Below are 22,142 nucleotides of genomic sequence, written 5' to 3' on the forward strand. Positions count from 1 at the left end.
CCGCCTCACCCCAGATGGGACTCGAACCCACAATCCCTGGCTTAGGAGGCCAGTGCCTTATCCATTAGGCCACTGGGGCTTACCAGCTGCGCTCCATCAGAGCCTTTGCTCCACTGGTATCAAAGGAATGTTTTAAATGTCGGGGTAGCCGGACAAAGCCACTGTGTTGAATTTTCGGGTCTCGGGCCCTGAGCTGGCAGAAAGCACTCCAGACTGACTGTGGCAGGTGAGCATGGCTATATTTCCTGATTTGAAATGTTTCCATGTCAGAAGATTGTTTGAAGAGGTGTTTGCATTTTACACGACAGTGTAAAGTGACGGGAAGATCAAGACTAAGTCAAGTGAACGTGTATATAAACGTGGAAGTGGCTACAGGTTCCCCACTCCGAAGCCCCCTCCACTCGCCGTTGTCAGCGCTGGCCCAGACTCTGAGGGAAATGGCGCGCGTCAACGCGCAGGAGAGGCATCTAAAAACTCGGCCTAGCAGAGGATGGTTTCGATCCATCGACCTCTGGGTTATGGGCCCAGCACGCTTCCGCTGCGCCACTCTGCTCCGCCTCACCCCAGATGGGACTCGAACCCACAATCCCTGGCTTAGGAGGCCAGTGCCTTATCCATTAGGCCACTGGGGCTTACCAGCTGCGCTCCATCAGAGCCTTTGCTCCACTGGTATCAAAGGAATGTTTTAAATGTCGGGATAGCCGGACAAAGCCACTGTGTTGAATTTTCGGGTCTCGGGCCCTGAGCTGGCAGAAAGCACTCCAGACTGACTGTGGCAGGTGAGCATGGCTATATTTCCTGATTTGAAATGTTTCCATGTCAGAAGATTGTTTGAAGAGGTGTTTGCATTTTACACGACAGTGTAAAGTGACGGGAAGATCAAGACTAAGTCAAGTGAACGTGTATATAAACGTGGAAGTGGCTACAGGTTCCCCACTCCGAAGCCCCCTCCACTCGCCGTTGTCAGCGCTGGCCCAGACTCTGAGGGAAATGGCGCGCGTCAACGCGCAGGAGAGGCATCTAAAAACTCGGCCTAGCAGAGGATGGTTTCGATCCATCGACCTCTGGGTTATGGGCCCAGCACGCTTCCGCTGCGCCACTCTGCTCCGCCTCACCCCAGATGGGACTCGAACCCACAATCCCTGGCTTAGGAGGCCAGTGCCTTATCCATTAGGCCACTGGGGCTTACCAGCTGCGCTCCATCAGAGCCTTTGCTCCACTGGTATCAAAGGAATGTTTTAAATGTCGGGATAGCCGGACAAAGCCACTGTGTTGAATTTTCGGGTCTCGGGCCCTGAGCTGGCAGAAAGCACTCCAGACTGACTGTGGCAGGTGAGCATGGCTATATTTCCTGATTTGAAATGTTTCCATGTCAGAAGATTGTTTGAAGAGGTGTTTGCATTTTACACGACAGTGTAAAGTGACGGGAAGATCAAGACTAAGTCAAGTGAACGTGTATATAAACGTGGAAGTGGCTACAGGTTCCCCACTCCGAAGCCCCCTCCACTCGCCGTTGTCAGTGCTGGCCCAGACTCTGAGGGAAATGGCGCGCGTCAACGCGCAGGAGAGGCATCTAAAAACTGGGCCTAGCAGAGGATGGTTTCGATCCATCGACCTCTGGGTTATGGGCCCAGCACGCTTCCGCTGCGCCACTCTGCTCTGCCTCAGTTCTGATTGCCCGCTCATTTCCATTAGCTCCAGTGCTCTCCTTGCAGTTTGATTGGATTGCAAGGCAGATTTGAGAAAATGCAGATGAGATGATCAGGACAAGTCAAAGGAGGTGCGTAGTCGGATACGGAAATGGCTGCACGTTCCCCAGTGAAAGCCTGCCGGTCGTAGTTTTCATTCCCGTGTCAGGCTGTGGGTTGTGATAGGCAAAATGTGTGCGGCTCTACTATCGTGGCACCTAAAGGGTTAGCCTAGCAGAGGATGGTTTCGATCCATCGACCTCTGGGTTATGGGCCCAGCACGCTTCCGCTGCGCCACTCTGCTCCGCCTCACCCCAGATGGGACTCGAACCCACAATCCCTGGCTTAGGAGGCCAGTGCCTTATCCATTAGGCCACTGGGGCTTACCAGCTGCGCTCCATCAGAGCCTTTGCTCCACTGGTATCAAAGGAATGTTTTAAATGTCGGGATAGCCGGACAAAGCCACTGTGTTGAATTTTCGGGTCTCGGGCCCTGAGCTGGCAGAAAGCACTCCAGACTGACTGTGGCAGGTGAGCATGGCTATATTTCCTGATTTGAAATGTTTCCATGTCAGAAGATTGTTTGAAGAGGTGTTTGCATTTTACACGACAGTGTAAAGTGACGGGAAGATCAAGACTAAGTCAAGTGAACGTGTATATAAACGTGGAAGTGGCTACAGGTTCCCCACTCCGAAGCCCCCTCCACTCGCCGTTGTCAGCGCTGGCCCAGACTCTGAGGGAAATGGCGCGCGTCAACGCGCAGGAGAGGCATCTAAAAACTCGGCCTAGCAGAGGTTGGTTTCGATCCATCGACCTCTGGGTTATGGGCCCAGCACGCTTCCGCTGCGCCACTCTACTCTGCCTCAGTTCTGATTGCTTGCTCATTTCCATTAGCTCCAGTGCTCTCCTTGCAGTTTGATTGGATTGCAAGGCAGATTTGAGAAAATGCAGATGAGATGATCAGGACAAGTCAAAGGAGGTGCGTAGTCGGATACGGAAATGGCTGCACGTTCCCCAGTGAAAGCCTGCCGGTCGTAGTTTTCATTCCCGTGTCAGGCTGTGGGTTGTGATAGGCAAAATGTGTGCGGCTCTACTATCGTGGCACCTAAAGGGTTAGCCTAGCAGAGGATGGTTTCGATCCATCGACCTCTGGGTTATGGGCCCAGCACGCTTCCGCTGCGCCACTCTGCTCCGCCTCACCCCAGATGGGACTCGAACCCACAATCCCTGGCTTAGGAGGCCAGTGCCTTATCCATTAGGCCACTGGGGCTTACCAGCTGCGCTCCATCAGAGCCTTTGCTCCACTGGTATCAAAGGAATGTTTTAAATGTCGGGGTAGCCGGACAAAGCCACTGTGTTGAATTTTCGGGTCTCGGGCCCTGAGCTGGCAGAAAGCACTCCAGACTGACTGTGGCAGGTGAGCATGGCTATATTTCCTGATTTGAAATGTTTCCATGTCAGAAGATTGTTTGAAGAGGTGTTTGCATTTTACACGACAGTGTAAAGTGACGGGAAGATCAAGACTAAGTCAAGTGAACGTGTATATAAACGTGGAAGTGGCTACAGGTTCCCCACTCCGAAGCCCCCTCCACTCGCCGTTGTCAGCGCTGGCCCAGACTCTGAGGGAAATGGCGCGCGTCAACGCGCAGGAGAGGCATCTAAAAACTCGGCCTAGCAGAGGATGGTTTCGATCCATCGACCTCTGGGTTATGGGCCCAGCACGCTTCCGCTGCGCCACTCTGCTCCGCCTCACCCCAGATGGGACTCGAACCCACAATCCCTGGCTTAGGAGGCCAGTGCCTTATCCATTAGGCCACTGGGGCTTACCAGCTGCGCTCCATCAGAGCCTTTGCTCCACTGGTATCAAAGGAATGTTTTAAATGTCGGGATAGCCGGACAAAGCCACTGTGTTGAATTTTCGGGTCTCGGGCCCTGAGCTGGCAGAAAGCACTCCAGACTGACTGTGGCAGGTGAGCATGGCTATATTTCCTGATTTGAAATGTTTCCATGTCAGAAGATTGTTTGAAGAGGTGTTTGCATTTTACACGACAGTGTAAAGTGACGGGAAGATCAAGACTAAGTCAAGTGAACGTGTATATAAACGTGGAAGTGGCTACAGGTTCCCCACTCCGAAGCCCCCTCCACTCGCCGTTGTCAGCGCTGGCCCAGACTCTGAGGGAAATGGCGCGCGTCAACGCGCAGGAGAGGCATCTAAAAACTCGGCCTAGCAGAGGATGGTTTCGATCCATCGACCTCTGGGTTATGGGCCCAGCACGCTTCCGCTGCGCCACTCTGCTCCGCCTCACCCCAGATGGGACTCGAACCCACAATCCCTGGCTTAGGAGGCCAGTGCCTTATCCATTAGGCCACTGGGGCTTACCAGCTGCGCTCCATCAGAGCCTTTGCTCCACTGGTATCAAAGGAATGTTTTAAATGTCGGGATAGCTGGACAAAGCCACTGTGTTGAATTTTCGGGTCTCGGGCCCTGAGCTGGCAGAAAGCACTCCAGACTGACTGTGGCAGGTGAGCATGGCTATATTTCCTGATTTGAAATGTTTCCATGTCAGAAGATTGTTTGAAGAGGTGTTTGCATTTTACACGACAGTGTAAAGTGACGGGAAGATCAAGACTAAGTCAAGTGAACGTGTATATAAACGTGGAAGTGGCTACAGGTTCCCCACTCCGAAGCCCCCTCCACTCGCCGTTGTCAGCGCTGGCCCAGACTCTGAGGGAAATGGCGCGCGTCAACGCGCAGGAGAGGCATCTAAAAACTCGGCCTAGCAGAGGATGGTTTCGATCCATCGACCTCTGGGTTATGGGCCCAGCACGCTTCCGCTGCGCCACTCTGCTCCGCCTCACCCCAGATGGGACTCGAACCCACAATCCCTGGCTTAGGAGGCCAGTGCCTTATCCATTAGGCCACTGGGGCTTACCAGCTGCGCTCCATCAGAGCCTTTGCTCCACTGGTATCAAAGGAATGTTTTAAATGTCGGGATAGCCGGACAAAGCCACTGTGTTGAATTTTCGGGTCTCGGGCCCTGAGCTGGCAGAAAGCACTCCAGACTGACTGTGGCAGGTGAGCATGGCTATATTTCCTGATTTGAAATGTTTCCATGTCAGAAGATTGTTTGAAGAGGTGTTTGCATTTTACACGACAGTGTAAAGTGACGGGAAGATCAAGACTAAGTCAAGTGAACGTGTATATAAACGTGGAAGTGGCTACAGGTTCCCCACTCCGAAGCCCCCTCCACTCGCCGTTGTCAGTGCTGGCCCAGACTCTGAGGGAAATGGCGCGCGTCAACGCGCAGGAGAGGCATCTAAAAACTGGGCCTAGCAGAGGATGGTTTCGATCCATCGACCTCTGGGTTATGGGCCCAGCACGCTTCCGCTGCGCCACTCTGCTCTGCCTCAGTTCTGATTGCCCGCTCATTTCCATTAGCTCCAGTGCTCTCCTTGCAGTTTGATTGGATTGCAAGGCAGATTTGAGAAAATGCAGATGAGATGATCAGGACAAGTCAAAGGAGGTGCGTAGTCGGATACGGAAATGGCTGCACGTTCCCCAGTGAAAGCCTGCCGGTCGTAGTTTTCATTCCCGTGTCAGGCTGTGGGTTGTGAAAGGCAAAATGTGTGCGGCTCTACTATCGTGGCACCTAAAGGGTTAGCCTAGCAGAGGATGGTTTCGATCCATCGACCTCTGGGTTATGGGCCCAGCACGCTTCCGCTGCGCCACTCTGCTCCGCCTCACCCCAGATGGGACTCGAACCCACAATCCCTGGCTTAGGAGGCCAGTGCCTTATCCATTAGGCCACTGGGGCTTACCAGCTGCGCTCCATCAGAGCCTTTGCTCCACTGGTATCAAAGGAATGTTTTAAATGTCGGGATAGCCGGACAAAGCCACTGTGTTGAATTTTCGGGTCTCGGGCCCTGAGCTGGCAGAAAGCACTCCAGACTGACTGTGGCAGGTGAGCATGGCTATATTTCCTGATTTGAAATGTTTCCATGTCAGAAGATTGTTTGAAGAGGTGTTTGCATTTTACACGACAGTGTAAAGTGACGGGAAGATCAAGACTAAGTCAAGTGAACGTGTATATAAACGTGGAAGTGGCTACAGGTTCCCCACTCCGAAGCCCCCTCCACTCGCCGTTGTCAGCGCTGGCCCAGACTCTGAGGGAAATGGCGCGCGTCAACGCGCAGGAGAGGCATCTAAAAACTCGGCCTAGCAGAGGATGGTTTCGATCCATCGACCTCTGGGTTATGGGCCCAGCACGCTTCCGCTGCGCCACTCTGCTCCGCCTCACCCCAGATGGGACTCGAACCCACAATCCCTGGCTTAGGAGGCCAGTGCCTTATCCATTAGGCCACTGGGGCTTACCAGCTGCGCTCCATCAGAGCCTTTGCTCCACTGGTATCAAAGGAATGTTTTAAATGTCGGGATAGCCGGACAAAGCCACTGTGTTGAATTTTCGGGTCTCGGGCCCTGAGCTGGCAGAAAGCACTCCAGACTGACTGTGGCAGGTGAGCATGGCTATATTTCCTGATTTGAAATGTTTCCATGTCAGAAGATTGTTTGAAGAGGTGTTTGCATTTTACACGACAGTGTAAAGTGACGGGAAGATCAAGACTAAGTCAAGTGAACGTGTATATAAACGTGGAAGTGGCTACAGGTTCCCCACTCCGAAGCCCCCTCCACTCGCCGTTGTCAGTGCTGGCCCAGACTCTGAGGGAAATGGCGCGCGTCAACGCGCAGGAGAGGCATCTAAAAACTGGGCCTAGCAGAGGATGGTTTCGATCCATCGACCTCTGGGTTATGGGCCCAGCACGCTTCCGCTGCGCCACTCTGCTCTGCCTCAGTTCTGATTGCCCGCTCATTTCCATTAGCTCCAGTGCTCTCCTTGCAGTTTGATTGGATTGCAAGGCAGATTTGAGAAAATGCAGATGAGATGATCAGGACAAGTCAAAGGAGGTGCGTAGTCGGATACGGAAATGGCTGCACGTTCCCCAGTGAAAGCCTGCCGGTCGTAGTTTTCATTCCCGTGTCAGGCTGTGGGTTGTGATAGGCAAAATGTGTGCGGCTCTACTATCGTGGCACCTAAAGGGTTAGCCTAGCAGAGGATGGTTTCGATCCATCGACCTCTGGGTTATGGGCCCAGCACGCTTCCGCTGCGCCACTCTGCTCCGCCTCACCCCAGATGGGACTCGAACCCACAATCCCTGGCTTAGGAGGCCAGTGCCTTATCCATTAGGCCACTGGGGCTTACCAGCTGCGCTCCATCAGAGCCTTTGCTCCACTGGTATCAAAGGAATGTTTTAAATGTCGGGATAGCCGGACAAAGCCACTGTGTTGAATTTTCGGGTCTCGGGCCCTGAGCTGGCAGAAAGCACTCCAGACTGACTGTGGCAGGTGAGCATGGCTATATTTCCTGATTTGAAATGTTTCCATGTCAGAAGATTGTTTGAAGAGGTGTTTGCATTTTACACGACAGTGTAAAGTGACGGGAAGATCAAGACTAAGTCAAGTGAACGTGTATATAAACGTGGAAGTGGCTACAGGTTCCCCACTTCGAAGCCCCCTCCACTCGCCGTTGTCAGCGCTGGCCCAGACTCTGAGGGAAATGGCGCGCGTCAACGCGCAGGAGAGGCATCTAAAAACTGGGCCTAGCAGAGGATGGTTTCAATCCATCGACCTCTGGGTTATGGGCCCAGCACGCTTCCGCTGCGCCACTCTGCTCTGCCTCAGTTCTGATTGCCTGCTCATTTCCATTAGCTCCAGTGCTCTCCTTGCAGTTTGATTGGATTGCAAGGCAGATTTGAGAAAATGCAGATGAGATGATCAGGACAAGTCAAAGGAGGTGCGTAGTCGGATACGGAAATGGCTGCACGTTCCCCAGTGAAAGCCTGCCGGTCGTAGTTTTCATTCCCGTGTCAGGCTGTGGGTCGAGAAAGGCTAAATGTGTGCGGCTCTACTATCGTGGCACCTAAAGGGTTAGCCTAGCAGAGGATGGTTTCGATCCATCGACCTCTGGGTTATGGGCCCAGCACGCTTCCGCTGCGCCACTCTGCTCCGCCTCACCCCAGATGGGACTCGAACCCACAATCCCTGGCTTAGGAGGCCAGTGCCTTATCCATTAGGCCACTGGGGCTTACCAGCTGCCCTCCATCAGAGCCTTTGCTCCACTGGTATCAAAGGAATGTTTTAAATGTCGGGATAGCCGGACAAAGCCACTGTGTTGAATTTTCGGGTCTCGGGCCCTGAGCTGGCAGAAAGCACTCCAGACTGACTGTGGCAGGTGAGCATGGCTATATTTCCTGATTTGAAATGTTTCCATGTCAGAAGATTGTTTGAAGAGGTGTTTGCATTTTACACGACAGTGTAAAGTGACGGGAAGATCGATCAAGACTAAGTCAAGTCAACGTGTATATAAACGTGGAAGTGGCTACAGGTTCCCCACTCCGAAGCCCCCTCCACTCGCCGTTGTCAGCGCTGGCCCAGACTCTGAGGGAAATGGCGCGCGTCAACGCGCAGGAGAGGCATCTAAAAACTGGGCCTAGCAGAGGATGGTTTCGATCCATCGACCTCTGGGTTATGGGCCCAGCACGCTTCCGCTGCGCCACTCTGCTCTGCCTCAGTTCTGATTGCCTGCTCATTTCCATTAGCTCCAGTGCTCTCCTTGCAGTTTGATTGGATTGCAAGGCAGATTTGAGAAAATGCAGATGAGATGATCAGGACAAGTCAAAGGAGGTGCGTAGTCGGATACGGAAATGGCTGCACGTTCCCCAGTGAAAGCCTGCCGGTCGTAGTTTTCATTCCCGTGTCAGGCTGTGGGTCGAGAAAGGCTAAATGTGTGCGGCTCTACTATCGTGGCACGTAAAGGGTTAGCCTAGCAGAGGATGGTTTCGATCCATCGACCTCTGGGTTATGGGCCCAGCACGCTTCCGCTGCGCCACTCTGCTCCGCCTCACCCCAGATCGGACTCGAACCCACAATCCCTGGCTTAGGAGGCCAGTGCCTTATCCATTAGGCCACTGGGGCTTACCAGCTGCGCTCCATCAGAGCCTTTGCTCCACTGGTATCAAAGGAATCTTTTAAATGTCGGGATAACCGGACAAAGCCACTGTGTTGAATTTTCGGGTCTCGGGCCCTGAGCTGGCAGAAAGCACTCCAGACTGACTGTGGCAGGTGAGCATGGCTATATTTCCTGATTTGAAATGTTTCCATGTCAGAAGATTGTTTGAAGAGGTGTTTGCATTTTACACGACAGTGTAAAGTGACGGGAAGATCAAGACTAAGTCAAGTGAACGTGTATATAAACGTGGAAGTGGCTACAGGTTCCCCACTCCGAAGCCCCCTCCACTCGCCGTTGTCAGCGCTGGCCCAGACTCTGAGGGAAATGGCGCGCGTCAACGCGCAGGAGAGGCATCTAAAAACTGGGCCTAGCAGAGGATGGTTTCGATCCATCGACCTCTGGGTTATGGGCCCAGCACGCTTCCGCTGCGCCACTCTGCTCTGCCTCAGTTCTGATTGCCTGCTCATTTCCATTAGCTCCAGTGCTCTCCTTGCAGTTTGATTGGATTGCAAGGCAGATTTGAGAAAATGCAGATGAGATGATCAGGACAAGTCAAAGGAGGTGCGTAGTCGGATACGGAAATGGCTGCACGTTCCCCAGTGAAAGCCTGCCGGTCGTAGTTTTCATTCCCGTGTCAGGCTGTGGGTCGTGAAAGGCTAAATGTGTGCGGCTCTACTATCGTGGCACCTAAAGGGTTAGCCTAGCAGAGGATGGTTTCGATCCATTGACCTCTGGGTTATGGGCCCAGCACGCTTCCGCTGCGCCACTCTGCTCCGCCTCACCCCAGATGGGACTCGAACCCACAATCCCTGGCTTAGGAGGCCAGTGCCTTATCCATTAGGCCACTGGGGCTTTCCAGCTGTGCTCCATCAGAGCCTTTGCTCCACTGGTATCAAAGGAATCTTTTAAATGTCGGGATAGCCGGACAAAGCCACTGTGTTGAATTTTCGGGTCTCGGGCCCTGAGCTGGCAGAAAGCACTCCAGACTGACTGTGGCAGGTGAGCATGGCTATATTTCCTGATTGGAAATGTTTCCATGTCAGAAGATTGTTTGAAGAGGTGTTTGCATTTTACACGACAGTGTAAAGTGACGGGAAGATCAAGACTAAGTCAAGTGAACGTGTATATAAACGTGGAAGTGGCTACAGGTTCCCCACTCCGAAGCCCCCTCCACTCGCCGTTGTCAGCGCTGGCCCAGACTCTGAGGGAAATGACGCGCGTCAACGCGCAGGAGAGGCATCTAAAAACTGGGCCTAGCAGAGGATGGTTTCGATCCATCGACCTCTGGGTTATGGGCCCAGCACGCTTCCGCTGCGCCACTCTGCTCTGCCTCAGTTCTGATTGCCTGCTCATTTCCATTAGCTCCAGTGCACTCCTTGCAGTTTGATTGGATTGCAAGGCAGATTTGAGAAAATGCAGATGAGATGATCAGGACGAGTCAAAGGAGGTGCGTAGTCGGATACGGATATGGCTGCACGTTCCCCAGTGAAAGCCTGCCGGTCGTAGTTTTCATTCCCGTGTCAGGCTGTGGGTCGAGAAAGGCTAAATGTGTGCGGCTCTACTATCGTGGCACCTAAAGGGTTAGCCTAGCAGAGGATGGTTTCGATCGATCCATCGACCTCTGGGTTATGGGCCCAGCACGCTTCCGCTGCGCCACTCTGCTCCGCCTCACCCCAGATCGGACTCGAACCCACAATCCCTGGCTTAGGAGGCCAGTGCCTTATCCATTAGGCCACTGGGGCTTACCAGCTGCGCTCCATCAGAGCCTTTGCTCCACTGGTATCAAAGGAATGTTTTAAATGTCGGGATAGCCGGACAAAGCCACTGTGTTGAATTTTCGGGTCTCGGGCCCTGAGCTGGCAGAAAGCACTCCAGACTGACTGTGGCAGGTGAGCATGGCTATATTTCCTGATTTGAAATGTTTCCATGTCAGAAGATTGTTTGAAGAGGTGTTTGCATTTTACACGACAGTGTAAAGTGACGGGAAGATCAAGACTAAGTCAAGTGAACGTGTATATAAACGTGGAAGTGGCTACAGGTTCCCCACTCCGAAGCCCCCTCCACTCGCCGTTGTCAGCGCTGGCCCAGACTCTGAGGGAAATGGCGCGCGTCAACGCGCAGGAGAGGCATCTAAAAACTGGGCCTAGCAGAGGATGGTTTCGATCCATCGACCTCTGGGTTATGGGCCCAGCACGCTTCCGCTGCGCCACTCTGCTCTGCCTCAGTTCTGATTGCCTGCTCATTTCCATTAGCTCCAGTGCTCTCCTTGCAGTTTGATTGGATTGCAAGGCAGATTTGAGAAAATGCAGATGAGATGATCAGGACAAGTCAAAGGAGGTGCGTAGTCGGATACGGAAATGGCTGCACGTTCCCCAGTGAAAGCCTGCCGGTCGTAGTTTTCATTCCCGTGTCAGGCTGTGGGTCGAGAAAGGCTAAATGTGTGCGGCTCTACTATCGTGGCACGTAAAGGGTTAGCCTAGCAGAGGATGGTTTCGATCCATCGACCTCTGGGTTATGGGCCCAGCACGCTTCCGCTGCGCCACTCTGCTCCGCCTCACCCCAGATCGGACTCGAACCCACAATCCCTGGCTTAGGAGGCCAGTGCCTTATCCATTAGGCCACTGGGGCTTACCAGCTGCGCTCCATCAGAGCCTTTGCTCCACTGGTATCAAAGGAATCTTTTAAATGTCGGGATAACCGGACAAAGCCACTGTGTTGAATTTTCGGGTCTCGGGCCCTGAGCTGGCAGAAAGCACTCCAGACTGACTGTGGCAGGTGAGCATGGCTATATTTCCTGATTTGAAATGTTTCCATGTCAGAAGATTGTTTGAAGAGGTGTTTGCATTTTACACGACAGTGTAAAGTGACGGGAAGATCAAGACTAAGTCAAGTGAACGTGTATATAAACGTGGAAGTGGCTACAGGTTCCCCACTCCGAAGCCCCCTCCACTCGCCGTTGTCAGCGCTGGCCCAGACTCTGAGGGAAATGGCGCGCGTCAACGCGCAGGAGAGGCATCTAAAAACTGGGCCTAGCAGAGGATGGTTTCGATCCATCGACCTCTGGGTTATGGGCCCAGCACGCTTCCGCTGCGCCACTCTACTCTGCCTCAGTTCTGATTGCCTGCTCATTTCCATTAGCTCCAGTGCTCTCCTTGCAGTTTGATTGGATTGCAAGGCAGATTTGAGAAAATGCAGATGAGATGATCAGGACAAGTCAAAGGAGGTGCGTAGTCGGATACGGAAATGGCTGCACGTTCCCCAGTGAAAGCCTGCCGGTCGTAGTTTTCATTCCCGTGTCAGGCTGTGGGTCGTGAAAGGCTAAATGTGTGCGGCTCTACTATCGTGGCACCTAAAGGGTTTGCCTAGCAGAGGATGGTTTCGATCGATCCATCGACCTCTGGGTTATGGGCCCAGCACGCTTCCGCTGCGCCACTCTGCTCTGCCTCAGTTCTGATTGCCTGCTCATTTCCATTAGCTCCAGTGCTCTCCTTGCAGTTTGATTGGATTGCAAGGCAGATTTGAGAAAATGCAGATGAGATGATCAGGACAAGTCAAAGGAGGTGCGTAGTCGGATACGGAAATGGCTGCACGTTCCCCAGTGAAAGCCTGCCGGTCGTAGTTTTCATTCCCGTGTCAGGCTGTGGGTCGAGAAAGGCTAAATGTGTGCGGCTCTACTATCGTGGCACGTAAAGGGTTAGCCTAGCAGAGGATGGTTTCGATCCATCGACCTCTGGGTTATGGGCCCAGCACGCTTCCGCTGCGCCACTCTGCTCCGCCTCACCCCAGATCGGACTCGAACCCACAATCCCTGGCTTAGGAGGCCAGTGCCTTATCCATTAGGCCACTGGGGCTTACCAGCTGCGCTCCATCAGAGCCTTTGCTCCACTGGTATCAAAGGAATCTTTTAAATGTCGGGATAACCGGACAAAGCCACTGTGTTGAATTTTCGGGTCTCGGGCCCTGAGCTGGCAGAAAGCACTCCAGACTGACTGTGGCAGGTGAGCATGGCTATATTTCCTGATTTGAAATGTTTCCATGTCAGAAGATTGTTTGAAGAGGTGTTTGCATTTTACACGACAGTGTAAAGTGACGGGAAGATCAAGACTAAGTCAAGTGAACGTGTATATAAACGTGGAAGTGGCTACAGGTTCCCCACTCCGAAGCCCCCTCCACTCGCCGTTGTCAGCGCTGGCCCAGACTCTGAGGGAAATGGCGCGCGTCAACGCGCAGGAGAGGCATCTAAAAACTGGGCCTAGCAGAGGATGGTTTCGATCCATCGACCTCTGGGTTATGGGCCCAGCACGCTTCCGCTGCGCCACTCTGCTCTGCCTCAGTTCTGATTGCCTGCTCATTTCCATTAGCTCCAGTGCTCTCCTTGCAGTTTGATTGGATTGCAAGGCAGATTTGAGAAAATGCAGATGAGATGATCAGGACAAGTCAAAGGAGGTGCGTAGTCGGATACGGAAATGGCTGCACGTTCCCCAGTGAAAGCCTGCCGGTCGTAGTTTTCATTCCCGTGTCAGGCTGTGGGTCGTGAAAGGCTAAATGTGTGCGGCTCTACTATCGTGGCACCTAAAGGGTTAGCCTAGCAGAGGATGGTTTCGATCCATTGACCTCTGGGTTATGGGCCCAGCACGCTTCCGCTGCGCCACTCTGCTCCGCCTCACCCCAGATGGGACTCGAACCCACAATCCCTGGCTTAGGAGGCCAGTGCCTTATCCATTAGGCCACTGGGGCTTTCCAGCTGTGCTCCATCAGAGCCTTTGCTCCACTGGTATCAAAGGAATCTTTTAAATGTCGGGATAGCCGGACAAAGCCACTGTGTTGAATTTTCGGGTCTCGGGCCCTGAGCTGGCAGAAAGCACTCCAGACTGACTGTGGCAGGTGAGCATGGCTATATTTCCTGATTGGAAATGTTTCCATGTCAGAAGATTGTTTGAAGAGGTGTTTGCATTTTACACGACAGTGTAAAGTGACGGGAAGATCAAGACTAAGTCAAGTGAACGTGTATATAAACGTGGAAGTGGCTACAGGTTCCCCACTCCGAAGCCCCCTCCACTCGCCGTTGTCAGCGCTGGCCCAGACTCTGAGGGAAATGGCGCGCGTCAACGCGCAGGAGAGGCATCTAAAAACTGGGCCTAGCAGAGGATGGTTTCGATCCATCGACCTCTGGGTTATGGGCCCAGCACGCTTCCGCTGCGCCACTCTGCTCTGCCTCAGTTCTGATTGCCTGCTCATTTCTATTAGCTCCAGTGCACTCCTTGCAGTTTGATTGGATTGCAAGGCAGATTTGAGAAAATGCAGATGAGATGATCAGGACAAGTCAAAGGAGGTGCGTAGTCGGATACGGAAATGGCTGCACGTTCCCCAGTGAAAGCCTGCCGGTCGTAGTTTTCATTCCCGTGTCAGGCTGTGGGTCGAGAAAGGCTAAATGTGTGCGGCTCTACTATCGTGGCACCTAAAGGGTTAGCCTAGCAGAGGATGGTTTCGATCCATCGACCTCTGGGTTATGGGCCCAGCACGCTTCCGCTGCGCCACTCTGCTCCGCCTCACCCCAGATCGGACTCGAACCCACAATCCCTGGCTTAGGAGGCCAGTGCCTTATCCATTAGGCCACTGGGGCTTACCAGCTGCGCTCCATCAGAGCCTTTGCTCCACTGGTATCAAAGGAATGTTTTAAATGTCGGGATAGCCGGACAAAGCCACTGTGTTGAATTTTCGGGTCTCGGGCCCTGAGCTGGCAGAAAGCACTCCAGACTGACTGTGGCAGGTGAGCATGGCTATATTTCCTGATTTGAAATGTTTCCATGTCAGAAGATTGTTTGAAGAGGTGTTTGCATTTTACACGACAGTGTAAAGTGACGGGAAGATCAAGACTAAGTCAAGTGAACGTGTATATAAACGTGGAAGTGGCTACAGGTTCCCCACTCCGAAGCCCCCTCCACTCGCCGTTGTCAGCGCTGGCCCAGACTCTGAGGGAAATGGCGCGCGTCAACGCGCAGGAGAGGCCTCTAAAAACTCGGCCTAGCAGAGGATGGTTTCGATCCATCGACCTCTGGGTTATGGGCCCAGCACGCTTCCGCTGCGCCACTCTGCTCTGCCTCACTTCTGATTGCCTGCTCATTTCCATTAGCTCCAGTGCTCTCCTTGCAGTTTGATTGGATTGCAAGGCAGATTTGAGAAAATGCAGATGAGATGATCAGGACAAGTCAAAGGAGGTGCGTAGTCGGATACGGAAATGGCTGCACGTTCCCCAGTGAAAGCCTGCCGGTCGTAGTTTTCATTCCCGTGTCAGGCTGTGGGTTGTGAAAGGCAAAATGTGTGCGGCTCTACTATCGTGGCACCTAAAGGGTTTGCCTAGCAGAGGATGGTTTCGATCCATCGACCTCTGGGTTATGGGCCCAGCACGCTTCCGCTGCGCCACTCTGCTCCGCCTCACCCCAGATGGGACTCGAACCCACAATTCCTGGCTTATGAGGCCAGTGCCTTATGCATTAGGCCACTGGGGCTTACCAGCTGTGCTCCATCAGAGCCTTTGCTCCACTGGTATCAAAGGAATCTTTTAAATGTCGGGATAGCCGGACAAAGCCACTGTGTTGAATTTTCGGGTCTCGGGCCCTGAGCTGGCAGAAAGCACTCCAGACTGACTGTGGCAGGTGAGCATGGCTATATTTCCTGATTTGAAATGTTTCCATGTCAGAAGATTGTTTGAAGAGGTGTTTGCATTTTACACGACAGTGTAAAGTGACGGGAAGATCAAGACTAAGTCAAGTGAACGTGTATATAAACGTGGAAGTGGCTACAGGTTCTCCACTCCGAAGCCCCCTCCACTCGCCGTTGTCAGCGCTGGCCCAGACTCTGAGGGAAATGGCGCGCGTCAACGCGCAGGAGAGGCATCTAAAAACTGGGCCTAGCAGAGGATGGTTTCGATCCATCGACCTCTGGGTTATGGGCCCAGCACGCTTCCGCTGCGCCACTCTGCTCTGCTTCACTTCTGATTGCCTGCTCATTTCCATTAGCTCCAGTGCTCTCCTTGCAGTTTGATTGGATTGCAAGGCAGATTTGAGAAAATGCAGATGAGATGATCAGGACAAGTCAAAGGAGGTGCGTTGTCGGATACGGAAATGGCTGCACGTTCCCCAGTGAAAGCCTGCCGGTCGTAGTTTTCATTCCCGTGTCAGGCTGTGGGTTGTGAAAGGCAAAATGTGTGCGGCTCTACTATCGTGGCACCTAAAGGGTTTGCCTAGCAGAGGATGGTTTCGATCCATCGACCTCTGGGTTATGGGCCCAGCACGCTTCCGCTGCGCCACTCTGCTCCGCCTCACCCCAGATGGGACTCGAACCCACAATTCCTGGCTTATGAGGCCAGTGCCTTATGCATTAGGCCACTGGGGCTTACCAGCTGTGCTCCATCAGAGCCTTTGCTCCACTGGTATCAAAGGAATCTTTTAAATGTCGGGATAGCCGGACAAAGCCACTGTGTTGAATTTTCGGGTCTCGGGCCCTGAGCTGGCAGAAAGCACTCCAGACTGACTGTGGCAGGTGAGCATGGCTATATTTCCTGATTTGAAATGTTTCCATGTCAGAAGATTGTTTGAAGAGGTGTTTGCATTTTACACGACAGTGTAAAGTGACGGGAAGATCAAGACTAAGTCAAGTGAACGTGTATATAAACGTGGAAGTGGCTACAGGTTCTCCACTCCGAAGCCCCCTCCACTCGCCGTTGTCAGCGCTGGCCCAGACTCTGAGGGAAATGGCGCGCGTCAACGCGCAGGAGAGGCATCTAAAAACTGGGCCTAGCAGAGGATGGTTTCGATCCATCGACCTCTGGGTTATGGGCCCAGCACGCTTCCGCTGCGCCACTCTGCTCTGCCTCACTTCTGATTGCCTGCTCATTTCCATTAGCTCCAGTGCTCTCCTTGCAGTTTGATTGGATTGCAAGGCAGATTTGAGAAAATGCAGATGAGATGATCAGGACAAGTCAAAGGAGGTGCGTTGTCGGATACGGAAATGGCTGCACGTTCCCCAGTGAAAGCCTGCCGGTCGTAGTTTTCATTCCCGTGTCAGGCTGTGGGTTGTGAAAGGCAAAATGTGTGCGGCTCTACTATCGTGGCACCTAAAGGGTTAGCCTAGCAGAGGATGGTTTCGATCCATCGACCTCTGGGTTATGGGCCCAGCACGCTTCCGCTGCGCCACTCTGCTCCGCCTCACCCCAGATGGGACTCGAACCCACAATCCCTGGCTTAGGAGGCCAGTGCCTTATCCATTAGGCCACTGGGGCTTACCAGCTGCGCTCCATCAGAGCCTTTGCTCCACTGGTATCAAAGGAATCTTTGAAAAGTCGGGATAGCCGGACAAAGCCACTGTGTTGAATTTTCGGGTCTCGGGCCCTGAGCTGGCAGAAAGCACTCCAGACTGACTGTGGCAGGTGAGCATGGCTATATTTCCTGATTTGAAATGTTTCCATGTCAGAAGATTGTTTGAAGAGGTGTTTGCATTTTACACGACAGTGTAAAGTGACGGTAAGATCAAGACTAAGTCAAGTGAACGTGTATATAAACGTGGAAGTGGCTACAGGTTCCCCACTCCGAAGCCCCCTCCACTCGCCGTTGTCAGCGCTGGCCCAGACTCTGAGGGAAATGGCGCGCGTCAACGCGCAGGAGAGGCATCTAAAAACTGGGGCTAGCAGAGGATGGTTTCGATCCATCGACCTCTGGGTTATGGGCCCAGCACGCTTCCGCTGCGCCACTCTGCTCTGCCTCAGTTCTGATTGCCTGCTCATTTCCATTAGCTCCAGTGCTCTCCTTGCAGTTTGATTGGATTGCAAGGCAGATTTGAGAAAATGCAGATGAGATGATCGATCAGGACAAGTCAAAGGAGGTGCGTAGTCGGATACGGAAATGGCTGCACGTTCCCCAGTGAAAGCCTGCCGGTCGTAGTTTTCATTCCCGTGTCAGGCTGTGGGTCGAGAAAGGCTAAATGTGTGCGGCTCTACTATCGTGGCACCTAAAGGGTTTGCCTAGCAGAGGATGGTTTCGATCCATCGACCTCTGGGTTATGGGCCCAGCACGCTTCCGCTGCGCCACTCTGCTCCGCCTCACCCCAGATGGGACTCGAACCCACAATTCCTGGCTTATGAGGCCAGTGCCTTATGCATTAGGCCACTGGGGCTTACCAGCTGTGCTCCATCAGAGCCTTTGCTCCACTGGTATCAAAGGAATCTTTTAAATGTCGGGATAGCCGGACAAAGCCACTGTGTTGAATTTTCGGGTCTCGGGCCCTGAGCTGGCAGAAAGCACTCCAGACTGACTGTGGCAGGTGAGCATGGCTATATTTCCTGATTTGAAATGTTTCCATGTCAGAAGATTGTTTGAAGAGGTGTTTGCATTTTACACGACAGTGTAAAGTGACGGGAAGATCAAGACTAAGTCAAGTGAACGTGTATATAAACGTGGAAGTGGCTACAGGTTCTCCACTCCGAAGCCCCCTCCACTCGCCGTTGTCAGCGCTGGCCCAGACTCTGAGGGAAATGGCGCGCGTCAACGCGCAGGAGAGGCATCTAAAAACTGGGCCTAGCAGAGGATGGTTTCAATCCATCGACCTCTGGGTTATGGGCCCAGCACGCTTCCGCTGCGCCACTCTGCTCTGCCTCAGTTCTGATTGCCTGCTCATTTCCATTAGCTCCAGTGCTCTCCTTGCAGTTTGATTGGATTGCAAGGCAGATTTGAGAAAATGCAGATGAGATGATCAGGACAAGTCAAAGGAGGTGCGTAGTCGGATACGGAAATGGCTGCACGTTCCCCAGTGAAAGCCTGCCGGTCGTAGTTTTCATTCCCGTGTCAGGCTGTGGGTCGAGAAAGGCTAAATGTGTGCGGCTCTACTATCGTGGCACCTAAAGGGTTAGCCTAGCAGAGGATGGTTTCGATCCATCGACCTCTGGGTTATGGGCCCAGCACGCTTCCGCTGCGCCACTCTGCTCCGCCTCACCCCAGATGGGACTCGAACCCACAATCCCTGGCTTAGGAGGCCAGTGCCTTATCCATTAGGCCACTGGGGCTTACCAGCTGCCCTCCATCAGAGCCTTTGCTCCACTGGTATCAAAGGAATGTTTTAAATGTCGGGATAGCCGGACAAAGCCACTGTGTTGAATTTTCGGGTCTCGGGCCCTGAGCTGGCAGAAAGCACTCCAGACTGACTGTGGCAGGTGAGCATGGCTATATTTCCTGATTTGAAATGTTTCCATGTCAGAAGATTGTTTGAAGAGGTGTTTGCATTTTACACGACAGTGTAAAGTGACGGGAAGATCAAGACTAAGTCAAGTGAACGTGTATATAAACGTGGAAGTGGCTACAGGTTCCCCACTCCGAAGCCCCCTCCACTCGCCGTTGTCAGCGCTGGCCCAGACTCTGAGGGAAATGGCGCGCGTCAACGCGCAGGAGAGGCATCTAAAAACTCGGCCTAGCAGAGGATGGTTTCGATCCATCGACCTCTGGGTTATGGGCCCAGCACGCTTCGGCTGCGCCACTCTGCTCTGCCTCAGTTCTGATTGCCTGCTCATTTCCATTAGCTCTAGTGCTCTCCTTGCAGTTTGATTGGATTGCAAGGCAGATTTGAGAAAATGCAGATGAGATGATCAGGACAAGTCAAAGGAGGTGCGTAGTCGGATACGGAAATGGCTGCACGTTCCCCAGTGAAAGCCTGCCGGTCGTAGTTTTCATTCCCGTGTCAGGCTGTGGGTTGTGAAAGGCAAAATGTGTGCGGCTCTACTATCGTGGCTCCTAAAGGGTTAGCCTAGCAGAGGATGGTTTCGATCCATCGACCTCTGGGTTATGGGCCCAGCACGCTTCCGCTGCGCCACTCTGCTCCGCCTCACCCCAGATGGGACTCGAACCCACAATCCCTGGCTTAGGAGGCCAGTGCCTTATCCATTAGGCCACTGGGGCTTACCAGCTGCCCTCCATCAGAGCCTTTGCTCCACTGGTATCAAAGGAATGTTTTAAATGTCGGGATAGCCGGACAAAGCCACTGTGTTGAATTTTCGGGTCTCGGGCCCTGAGCTGGCAGAAAGCACTCCAGACTGACTGTGGCAGGAGAGCATGGCTATATTTCCTGATTGGAAATGTTTCCATGTCAGAAGATTGTTTGAAGAGGTGTTTGCATTTTACACGACAGTGTAAAGTGACGGGAAGATCAAGACTAAGTCAAGTGAACGTGTATATAAACGTGGAAGTGGCTACAGGTTCCCCACTCCGAAGCCCCCTCCACTCGCCGTTGTCAGCGCTGGCCCAGACTCTGAGGGAAATGGCGCGCGTCAACGCGCAGGAGAGGCATCTAAAAACTCGGCCTAGCAGAGGATGGTTTCGATCCATCGACCTCTGGGTTATGGGCCCAGCACGCTTCGGCTGCGCCACTCTGCTCTGCCTCAGTTCTGATTGCCTGCTCATTTCCATTAGCTCTAGTGCTCTCCTTGCAGTTTGATTGGATTGCAAGGCAGATTTGAGAAAATGCAGATGAGATGATCAGGACAAGTCAAAGGAGGTGCGTAGTCGGATACAGAAATGGCTGCACGTTCCCCAGTGAAAGCCTGCCGGTCGTAGTTTTCATTCCCGTGTCAGGCTGTGGGTTGTGAAAGGCAAAATGTGTGCGGCTCTACTATCGTGGCTCCTAAAGGGTTAGCCTAGCAGAGGATGGTTTCGATCCATCGACCTCTGGGTTATGGGCCCAGCACGCTTCCGCTGCGCCACTCTGCTCCGCCTCACCCCAGATGGGACTCGAACCCACAATCCCTGGCTTAGGAGGCCAGTGCCTTATCCATTAGGCCACTGGGGCTTACCAGCTGCCCTCCATCAGAGCCTTTGCTCCACTGGTATCAAAGGAATGTTTTAAATGTCGGGATAGCCGGACAAAGCCACTGTGTTGAATTTTCGGGTCTCGGGCCCTGAGCTGGCAGAAAGCACTCCAGACTGACTGTGGCAGGTGAGCATGGCTATATTTCCTGATTGGAAATGTTTCCATGTCAGAAGATTGTTTGAAGAGGTGTTTGCATTTTACACGACAGTGTAAAGTGACGGGAAGATCAAGACTAAGTCAAGTGAACGTGTATATAAACGTGGAAGTGGCTACAGGTTCCCCACTCCGAAGCCCCCTCCACTCGCCGTTGTCAGCGCTGGCCCAGACTCTGAGGGAAATGGCGCGCGTCAACGCGCAGGAGAGGCATCTAAAAACTGGGCCTAGCAGAGGATGGTTTAGATCCATCGACCTCTGGGTTATGGGCCCAGCACGCTTCCGCTGCGCCACTCTGCTCTGCCTCAGTTCTGATTGCCTGCTCATTTCCATTAGCTCCAGTGCTCTCCTTGCAGTTTGATTGGATTGCAAGGCAGATTTGAGAAAATGCAGATGAGATGATCAGGACAAGTCAAAGGAGGTGCGTAGTCGGATACGGAAATGGCTGCACGTTCCCCAGTGAAAGCCTGCCGGTCGTAGTTTTCATTCCCGTGTCAGGCTGTGGGTCGAGAAAGGCTAAATGTGTGCGGCTCTACTATCGTGGCACCTAAAGGGTTAGCCTAGCAGAGGATGGTTTCGATCCATCGACCTCTGGGTTATGGGCCCAGCACGCTTCCGCTGCGCCACTCTGCTCCGCCTCACCCCAGATGGGACTCGAACCCACAATCCCTGGCTTAGGAGGCCAGTGCCTTATCCATTAGGCCACTGGGGCTTACCAGCTGCGCTCCATCAGAGCCTTTGCTCCACTGGTATCAAAGGAATGTTTTAAATGTCGGGATAGCCGGACAAAGCCACTGTGTTGAATTTTCGGGTCTCGGGCCCTGAGCTGGCAGAAAGCACTCCAGACTGACTGTGGCAGGTGAGCATGGCTATATTTCCTGATTTGAAATGTTTCCATGTCAGAAGATTGTTTGAAGAGGTGTTTGCATTTTACACGACAGTGTAAAGTGACGGGAAGATCAAGACTAAGTCAAGTGAACGTGTATATAAACGTGGAAGTGGCTACAGGTTCCCCACTCCGAAGCCCCCTCCACTCGCCGTTGTCAGCGCTGGCCCAGACTCTGAGGGAAATGGCGCGCGTCAACGCGCAGGAGAGGCCTCTAAAAACTCGGCCTAGCAGAGGATGGTTTCGATCCATCGACCTCTGGGTTATGGGCCCAGCACGCTTCCGCTGCGCCACTCTGCTCTGCCTCACTTCTGATTGCCTGCTCATTTCCATTAGCTCCAGTGCTCTCCTTGCAGTTTGATTGGATTGCAAGGCAGATTTGAGAAAATGCAGATGAGATGATCAGGACAAGTCAAAGGAGGTGCGTAGTCGGATACGGAAATGGCTGCACGTTCCCCAGTGAAAGCCTGCCGGTCGTAGTTTTCATTCCCGTGTCAGGCTG

General features: G+C 53.0%; 61 non-coding genes across 61 annotated transcripts; all 61 read right to left on the reverse strand.

The window, feature by feature from the left end:
* Positions 1–6: 6 nt before the first annotated feature.
* trnar-ccu (transfer RNA arginine (anticodon CCU)) lies at positions 7–79 on the reverse strand. Its single transcript has one exon. It is a non-coding gene; the product is annotated as a tRNA-Arg (tRNA).
* A 402-nt stretch (positions 80–481) lies between these two features.
* trnam-cau (transfer RNA methionine (anticodon CAU)) lies at positions 482–553 on the reverse strand. Its single transcript has one exon. It is a non-coding gene; the product is annotated as a tRNA-Met (tRNA).
* A 6-nt stretch (positions 554–559) lies between these two features.
* trnar-ccu (transfer RNA arginine (anticodon CCU)) lies at positions 560–632 on the reverse strand. Its single transcript has one exon. It is a non-coding gene; the product is annotated as a tRNA-Arg (tRNA).
* A 402-nt stretch (positions 633–1,034) lies between these two features.
* Positions 1,035–1,106, reverse strand: trnam-cau (transfer RNA methionine (anticodon CAU)). The gene has a single exon. It is a non-coding gene; the product is annotated as a tRNA-Met (tRNA).
* A 6-nt stretch (positions 1,107–1,112) lies between these two features.
* Positions 1,113–1,185, reverse strand: trnar-ccu (transfer RNA arginine (anticodon CCU)). Its single transcript has one exon. It is a non-coding gene; the product is annotated as a tRNA-Arg (tRNA).
* Positions 1,186–1,587: 402 nt separating this feature from the next.
* Positions 1,588–1,659, reverse strand: trnam-cau (transfer RNA methionine (anticodon CAU)). Its single transcript has one exon. It is a non-coding gene; the product is annotated as a tRNA-Met (tRNA).
* A 261-nt stretch (positions 1,660–1,920) lies between these two features.
* On the reverse strand, positions 1,921–1,992 carry trnam-cau (transfer RNA methionine (anticodon CAU)). The gene has a single exon. It is a non-coding gene; the product is annotated as a tRNA-Met (tRNA).
* A 6-nt stretch (positions 1,993–1,998) lies between these two features.
* Positions 1,999–2,071, reverse strand: trnar-ccu (transfer RNA arginine (anticodon CCU)). Its single transcript has one exon. It is a non-coding gene; the product is annotated as a tRNA-Arg (tRNA).
* Positions 2,072–2,806: 735 nt separating this feature from the next.
* trnam-cau (transfer RNA methionine (anticodon CAU)) lies at positions 2,807–2,878 on the reverse strand. Its single transcript has one exon. It is a non-coding gene; the product is annotated as a tRNA-Met (tRNA).
* Positions 2,879–2,884: 6 nt separating this feature from the next.
* Positions 2,885–2,957, reverse strand: trnar-ccu (transfer RNA arginine (anticodon CCU)). The gene has a single exon. It is a non-coding gene; the product is annotated as a tRNA-Arg (tRNA).
* Positions 2,958–3,359: 402 nt separating this feature from the next.
* trnam-cau (transfer RNA methionine (anticodon CAU)) lies at positions 3,360–3,431 on the reverse strand. Its single transcript has one exon. It is a non-coding gene; the product is annotated as a tRNA-Met (tRNA).
* A 6-nt stretch (positions 3,432–3,437) lies between these two features.
* Positions 3,438–3,510, reverse strand: trnar-ccu (transfer RNA arginine (anticodon CCU)). Its single transcript has one exon. It is a non-coding gene; the product is annotated as a tRNA-Arg (tRNA).
* A 402-nt stretch (positions 3,511–3,912) lies between these two features.
* trnam-cau (transfer RNA methionine (anticodon CAU)) lies at positions 3,913–3,984 on the reverse strand. The gene has a single exon. It is a non-coding gene; the product is annotated as a tRNA-Met (tRNA).
* Positions 3,985–3,990: 6 nt separating this feature from the next.
* trnar-ccu (transfer RNA arginine (anticodon CCU)) lies at positions 3,991–4,063 on the reverse strand. Its single transcript has one exon. It is a non-coding gene; the product is annotated as a tRNA-Arg (tRNA).
* A 402-nt stretch (positions 4,064–4,465) lies between these two features.
* Positions 4,466–4,537, reverse strand: trnam-cau (transfer RNA methionine (anticodon CAU)). Its single transcript has one exon. It is a non-coding gene; the product is annotated as a tRNA-Met (tRNA).
* Positions 4,538–4,543: 6 nt separating this feature from the next.
* Positions 4,544–4,616, reverse strand: trnar-ccu (transfer RNA arginine (anticodon CCU)). Its single transcript has one exon. It is a non-coding gene; the product is annotated as a tRNA-Arg (tRNA).
* A 402-nt stretch (positions 4,617–5,018) lies between these two features.
* On the reverse strand, positions 5,019–5,090 carry trnam-cau (transfer RNA methionine (anticodon CAU)). The gene has a single exon. It is a non-coding gene; the product is annotated as a tRNA-Met (tRNA).
* Positions 5,091–5,351: 261 nt separating this feature from the next.
* trnam-cau (transfer RNA methionine (anticodon CAU)) lies at positions 5,352–5,423 on the reverse strand. Its single transcript has one exon. It is a non-coding gene; the product is annotated as a tRNA-Met (tRNA).
* A 6-nt stretch (positions 5,424–5,429) lies between these two features.
* On the reverse strand, positions 5,430–5,502 carry trnar-ccu (transfer RNA arginine (anticodon CCU)). Its single transcript has one exon. It is a non-coding gene; the product is annotated as a tRNA-Arg (tRNA).
* A 402-nt stretch (positions 5,503–5,904) lies between these two features.
* trnam-cau (transfer RNA methionine (anticodon CAU)) lies at positions 5,905–5,976 on the reverse strand. Its single transcript has one exon. It is a non-coding gene; the product is annotated as a tRNA-Met (tRNA).
* A 6-nt stretch (positions 5,977–5,982) lies between these two features.
* Positions 5,983–6,055, reverse strand: trnar-ccu (transfer RNA arginine (anticodon CCU)). Its single transcript has one exon. It is a non-coding gene; the product is annotated as a tRNA-Arg (tRNA).
* A 402-nt stretch (positions 6,056–6,457) lies between these two features.
* trnam-cau (transfer RNA methionine (anticodon CAU)) lies at positions 6,458–6,529 on the reverse strand. The gene has a single exon. It is a non-coding gene; the product is annotated as a tRNA-Met (tRNA).
* Positions 6,530–6,790: 261 nt separating this feature from the next.
* Positions 6,791–6,862, reverse strand: trnam-cau (transfer RNA methionine (anticodon CAU)). The gene has a single exon. It is a non-coding gene; the product is annotated as a tRNA-Met (tRNA).
* Positions 6,863–6,868: 6 nt separating this feature from the next.
* trnar-ccu (transfer RNA arginine (anticodon CCU)) lies at positions 6,869–6,941 on the reverse strand. The gene has a single exon. It is a non-coding gene; the product is annotated as a tRNA-Arg (tRNA).
* Positions 6,942–7,676: 735 nt separating this feature from the next.
* Positions 7,677–7,748, reverse strand: trnam-cau (transfer RNA methionine (anticodon CAU)). The gene has a single exon. It is a non-coding gene; the product is annotated as a tRNA-Met (tRNA).
* A 6-nt stretch (positions 7,749–7,754) lies between these two features.
* On the reverse strand, positions 7,755–7,827 carry trnar-ccu (transfer RNA arginine (anticodon CCU)). The gene has a single exon. It is a non-coding gene; the product is annotated as a tRNA-Arg (tRNA).
* Positions 7,828–8,233: 406 nt separating this feature from the next.
* trnam-cau (transfer RNA methionine (anticodon CAU)) lies at positions 8,234–8,305 on the reverse strand. Its single transcript has one exon. It is a non-coding gene; the product is annotated as a tRNA-Met (tRNA).
* A 261-nt stretch (positions 8,306–8,566) lies between these two features.
* On the reverse strand, positions 8,567–8,638 carry trnam-cau (transfer RNA methionine (anticodon CAU)). The gene has a single exon. It is a non-coding gene; the product is annotated as a tRNA-Met (tRNA).
* Positions 8,639–8,644: 6 nt separating this feature from the next.
* On the reverse strand, positions 8,645–8,717 carry trnar-ccu (transfer RNA arginine (anticodon CCU)). The gene has a single exon. It is a non-coding gene; the product is annotated as a tRNA-Arg (tRNA).
* A 402-nt stretch (positions 8,718–9,119) lies between these two features.
* Positions 9,120–9,191, reverse strand: trnam-cau (transfer RNA methionine (anticodon CAU)). The gene has a single exon. It is a non-coding gene; the product is annotated as a tRNA-Met (tRNA).
* A 339-nt stretch (positions 9,192–9,530) lies between these two features.
* trnar-ccu (transfer RNA arginine (anticodon CCU)) lies at positions 9,531–9,603 on the reverse strand. Its single transcript has one exon. It is a non-coding gene; the product is annotated as a tRNA-Arg (tRNA).
* Positions 9,604–10,005: 402 nt separating this feature from the next.
* trnam-cau (transfer RNA methionine (anticodon CAU)) lies at positions 10,006–10,077 on the reverse strand. Its single transcript has one exon. It is a non-coding gene; the product is annotated as a tRNA-Met (tRNA).
* A 343-nt stretch (positions 10,078–10,420) lies between these two features.
* Positions 10,421–10,493, reverse strand: trnar-ccu (transfer RNA arginine (anticodon CCU)). Its single transcript has one exon. It is a non-coding gene; the product is annotated as a tRNA-Arg (tRNA).
* Positions 10,494–10,895: 402 nt separating this feature from the next.
* Positions 10,896–10,967, reverse strand: trnam-cau (transfer RNA methionine (anticodon CAU)). Its single transcript has one exon. It is a non-coding gene; the product is annotated as a tRNA-Met (tRNA).
* Positions 10,968–11,228: 261 nt separating this feature from the next.
* Positions 11,229–11,300, reverse strand: trnam-cau (transfer RNA methionine (anticodon CAU)). Its single transcript has one exon. It is a non-coding gene; the product is annotated as a tRNA-Met (tRNA).
* Positions 11,301–11,306: 6 nt separating this feature from the next.
* trnar-ccu (transfer RNA arginine (anticodon CCU)) lies at positions 11,307–11,379 on the reverse strand. Its single transcript has one exon. It is a non-coding gene; the product is annotated as a tRNA-Arg (tRNA).
* A 1,072-nt stretch (positions 11,380–12,451) lies between these two features.
* trnam-cau (transfer RNA methionine (anticodon CAU)) lies at positions 12,452–12,523 on the reverse strand. The gene has a single exon. It is a non-coding gene; the product is annotated as a tRNA-Met (tRNA).
* Positions 12,524–12,529: 6 nt separating this feature from the next.
* trnar-ccu (transfer RNA arginine (anticodon CCU)) lies at positions 12,530–12,602 on the reverse strand. The gene has a single exon. It is a non-coding gene; the product is annotated as a tRNA-Arg (tRNA).
* Positions 12,603–13,004: 402 nt separating this feature from the next.
* trnam-cau (transfer RNA methionine (anticodon CAU)) lies at positions 13,005–13,076 on the reverse strand. The gene has a single exon. It is a non-coding gene; the product is annotated as a tRNA-Met (tRNA).
* A 339-nt stretch (positions 13,077–13,415) lies between these two features.
* trnar-ccu (transfer RNA arginine (anticodon CCU)) lies at positions 13,416–13,488 on the reverse strand. Its single transcript has one exon. It is a non-coding gene; the product is annotated as a tRNA-Arg (tRNA).
* Positions 13,489–13,890: 402 nt separating this feature from the next.
* trnam-cau (transfer RNA methionine (anticodon CAU)) lies at positions 13,891–13,962 on the reverse strand. The gene has a single exon. It is a non-coding gene; the product is annotated as a tRNA-Met (tRNA).
* A 261-nt stretch (positions 13,963–14,223) lies between these two features.
* trnam-cau (transfer RNA methionine (anticodon CAU)) lies at positions 14,224–14,295 on the reverse strand. Its single transcript has one exon. It is a non-coding gene; the product is annotated as a tRNA-Met (tRNA).
* A 6-nt stretch (positions 14,296–14,301) lies between these two features.
* Positions 14,302–14,374, reverse strand: trnar-ccu (transfer RNA arginine (anticodon CCU)). The gene has a single exon. It is a non-coding gene; the product is annotated as a tRNA-Arg (tRNA).
* A 402-nt stretch (positions 14,375–14,776) lies between these two features.
* trnam-cau (transfer RNA methionine (anticodon CAU)) lies at positions 14,777–14,848 on the reverse strand. The gene has a single exon. It is a non-coding gene; the product is annotated as a tRNA-Met (tRNA).
* A 261-nt stretch (positions 14,849–15,109) lies between these two features.
* On the reverse strand, positions 15,110–15,181 carry trnam-cau (transfer RNA methionine (anticodon CAU)). Its single transcript has one exon. It is a non-coding gene; the product is annotated as a tRNA-Met (tRNA).
* A 481-nt stretch (positions 15,182–15,662) lies between these two features.
* On the reverse strand, positions 15,663–15,734 carry trnam-cau (transfer RNA methionine (anticodon CAU)). Its single transcript has one exon. It is a non-coding gene; the product is annotated as a tRNA-Met (tRNA).
* Positions 15,735–15,995: 261 nt separating this feature from the next.
* trnam-cau (transfer RNA methionine (anticodon CAU)) lies at positions 15,996–16,067 on the reverse strand. Its single transcript has one exon. It is a non-coding gene; the product is annotated as a tRNA-Met (tRNA).
* Positions 16,068–16,548: 481 nt separating this feature from the next.
* Positions 16,549–16,620, reverse strand: trnam-cau (transfer RNA methionine (anticodon CAU)). Its single transcript has one exon. It is a non-coding gene; the product is annotated as a tRNA-Met (tRNA).
* Positions 16,621–16,881: 261 nt separating this feature from the next.
* On the reverse strand, positions 16,882–16,953 carry trnam-cau (transfer RNA methionine (anticodon CAU)). Its single transcript has one exon. It is a non-coding gene; the product is annotated as a tRNA-Met (tRNA).
* A 6-nt stretch (positions 16,954–16,959) lies between these two features.
* Positions 16,960–17,032, reverse strand: trnar-ccu (transfer RNA arginine (anticodon CCU)). The gene has a single exon. It is a non-coding gene; the product is annotated as a tRNA-Arg (tRNA).
* A 402-nt stretch (positions 17,033–17,434) lies between these two features.
* Positions 17,435–17,506, reverse strand: trnam-cau (transfer RNA methionine (anticodon CAU)). The gene has a single exon. It is a non-coding gene; the product is annotated as a tRNA-Met (tRNA).
* Positions 17,507–17,771: 265 nt separating this feature from the next.
* On the reverse strand, positions 17,772–17,843 carry trnam-cau (transfer RNA methionine (anticodon CAU)). Its single transcript has one exon. It is a non-coding gene; the product is annotated as a tRNA-Met (tRNA).
* An 814-nt stretch (positions 17,844–18,657) lies between these two features.
* Positions 18,658–18,729, reverse strand: trnam-cau (transfer RNA methionine (anticodon CAU)). The gene has a single exon. It is a non-coding gene; the product is annotated as a tRNA-Met (tRNA).
* A 6-nt stretch (positions 18,730–18,735) lies between these two features.
* Positions 18,736–18,808, reverse strand: trnar-ccu (transfer RNA arginine (anticodon CCU)). The gene has a single exon. It is a non-coding gene; the product is annotated as a tRNA-Arg (tRNA).
* A 735-nt stretch (positions 18,809–19,543) lies between these two features.
* Positions 19,544–19,615, reverse strand: trnam-cau (transfer RNA methionine (anticodon CAU)). The gene has a single exon. It is a non-coding gene; the product is annotated as a tRNA-Met (tRNA).
* Positions 19,616–19,621: 6 nt separating this feature from the next.
* Positions 19,622–19,694, reverse strand: trnar-ccu (transfer RNA arginine (anticodon CCU)). The gene has a single exon. It is a non-coding gene; the product is annotated as a tRNA-Arg (tRNA).
* Positions 19,695–20,429: 735 nt separating this feature from the next.
* On the reverse strand, positions 20,430–20,501 carry trnam-cau (transfer RNA methionine (anticodon CAU)). Its single transcript has one exon. It is a non-coding gene; the product is annotated as a tRNA-Met (tRNA).
* A 6-nt stretch (positions 20,502–20,507) lies between these two features.
* On the reverse strand, positions 20,508–20,580 carry trnar-ccu (transfer RNA arginine (anticodon CCU)). Its single transcript has one exon. It is a non-coding gene; the product is annotated as a tRNA-Arg (tRNA).
* A 735-nt stretch (positions 20,581–21,315) lies between these two features.
* trnam-cau (transfer RNA methionine (anticodon CAU)) lies at positions 21,316–21,387 on the reverse strand. Its single transcript has one exon. It is a non-coding gene; the product is annotated as a tRNA-Met (tRNA).
* A 6-nt stretch (positions 21,388–21,393) lies between these two features.
* Positions 21,394–21,466, reverse strand: trnar-ccu (transfer RNA arginine (anticodon CCU)). The gene has a single exon. It is a non-coding gene; the product is annotated as a tRNA-Arg (tRNA).
* Positions 21,467–21,868: 402 nt separating this feature from the next.
* trnam-cau (transfer RNA methionine (anticodon CAU)) lies at positions 21,869–21,940 on the reverse strand. Its single transcript has one exon. It is a non-coding gene; the product is annotated as a tRNA-Met (tRNA).
* Positions 21,941–22,142: the final 202 nt, after the last annotated feature.

Source organism: Alosa pseudoharengus, unplaced genomic scaffold (genome assembly GCF_046254945.1).
Source record: "Alosa pseudoharengus isolate Yale_2024_CS ecotype anadromous, Long Island Sound unplaced genomic scaffold, YU_APseudo_1.1 YU_APseudo_1.1_scf_23, whole genome shotgun sequence".
In the NCBI taxonomy this organism is placed as follows: Eukaryota; Metazoa; Chordata; class Actinopteri; order Clupeiformes; family Clupeidae; genus Alosa; species Alosa pseudoharengus.